General features: G+C 35.2%; 1 pseudogene; it reads right to left on the bottom strand.

Annotated features, from left to right (window-relative positions):
• Positions 1-2,053, bottom strand: part of LOC100960068 — a 13,525-nt pseudogene that overhangs the window by 565 nt on the left and 10,907 nt on the right.

Raw genomic sequence — 2,053 nt, 5'->3', positions numbered from 1 at the left:
TTGTGGCAGGTGCCTGTGGTCCCAGCTACTCGGGAGGCTGAGGCAGGAAACTTGCTTGAGCCCAGGAGTTGGAGGTTGCTGTGAGTTGTGGTGCCACAGCACTCTACCCAGGGGGACAGCTTGAGGCTCTATCTCAAAAAAAAAAAGAAGTGCAACACTTCAAGAAAGAGATGAGATAGAGCAGTTGTACACACTGGCAGGGTAAAACACAGCAAAGCACAAATCTTCAAATGAAATTACGCAGAGTGATTTGAGGTAAATCTATAAAGCATCACCTAGGAACGTGCTGAATATTTAGGCTGGATATTAGTTTTTCTTTCAATGTCACCTCCCTCATCCACTTTTTTTCTTAATCTCTTTCCATTCACTAGTACAAGTTCTCTTCATCTGGTTATAAACTTTGTATTTCTGTCTCTTCACGGATTCACACTCTGTCTGGTACATTGCCATAAATCTTTCCTCAATGAATAAAAGCATCTGGATAAAACTAGATCTAGTGGGCATATATGGGCAAAGAATAATGAGATATTTTAACAAATGGCCTGGATATAAAACTATTTCAAATAGATATTTCCAATAAATAAATTCACTGGATACCAGCACTATTGTTACAATGAAAAAATATTTCATTCACAATCCATACACAAAATTTAAAATAGTAGATACTTAGGTAGGGTTTGAAAGAAGAAAATAAGATTTTATTACAATAAAAGGCTTGAATCAATAAAAAGACAAATTGTTTTTATAAATGGGAAGTTCTGAAAATCTGAAGATCTCAGTTATTCCAGTATTTACCTAAGAAAATTAATTTCAACAATAATCTCAAAACGTCATTTTAAAATTTAAAATCTCAAGTACTTCTAAAATTATCCTTAAATAGGAAAGAGAGCAAAAATATCTATAGTTTGGAATAGAGGGGTAAAAACAATAAATATTAAAACATATTCTACCACTACCATAGTTAAAAGAGAAGACAAGAATTAGCAGGCAGATGAAAACAAACAAAATGAGTAAATGGAAACAATGTTATTGTCTGTATCTCACTATTAAAATGAGCCATAGCCCTAAGAATAGAAGAAGAACATGAGAGCTTGTTTATAAAGACCTGAATTGTGAAATCAGCATGTAATTGTCATGTATAAAAATCACTATAAAGGATCCATATGAGTGTGAATGTTTTAAATTACCTGCAGCCTGATGACAAAAATTTATCACTTTGTGCATCCATTTGGAATCCTAACACTCAAGATTGCAAGTCTTCATTGGAGACTATGTCCTTGGGAAGCACGAGGGTTGTGGTCTTTGCCAGAGCCCTGTCTGTGGGGAGCAGGAAAAAAAGGCAGCAGATTTAACTCAGGTAACTCAAGAAGTAATTAGCATTTTTTGTAGCACACAAAACATTTTCTTGGTTACCAAACCCCATGTCCTATCTAGTATTGTCCTTCTCTTCTCTGTGGGTAGGATTACAGCATGTGGACTCATCATTCCTTAAGGATTTCAATGTCTTCCCAAAGAAGAAATTCTATTCTTATTTATGTAACAATTTTAGTATATTATTGTATAGTCATCTCTTGGTATTCTCAGGATATTTGTTCCAGGACTCCTTGCATATACAAAAATCTATGGATGCTAAAGTCCATTACATTCTACCCCTACTCAGGGACCACAGAAAACTGTGGCAAGCAGAACAGAGAAGCTGAGATGACTGGGGACCAGATGGAGAAAGGCAGGCGCAGTAATGAAAGGCATTTTTAATGGGACATCCAATTTTTATCAATAACAACTACTTCTTTGAGGCCATAATAAGTGTCAGACTCTAGTCAAAAGAGTTCAATATCTATTGACTTGTCTCATCCTCAAAACAACAGACAAATAAAGATAAATTTATTCATCCCCATTTTAAAGCTAAGAAAATTGAATTACAGAGAGTTTTGTTTGCCCAAGATCTTAAATGACAGAGCTGGGATTTAAATCCAAGATACCTTGTTTAATCTTTCAATCTCTGACTCATGTTAATGAACTTAGAGATCATGACCCAAGCACAGTTAATGTA

The sequence above is a fragment of the Otolemur garnettii genome, unplaced genomic scaffold, assembly GCF_000181295.1.
Source record: "Otolemur garnettii isolate 467f Iridium unplaced genomic scaffold, OtoGar3 scaffold00054, whole genome shotgun sequence".
Lineage (NCBI taxonomy): Eukaryota > Metazoa > Chordata > Mammalia > Primates > Galagidae > Otolemur > Otolemur garnettii.
This window is presented reverse-complemented; position numbering and strand designations above follow the sequence as displayed.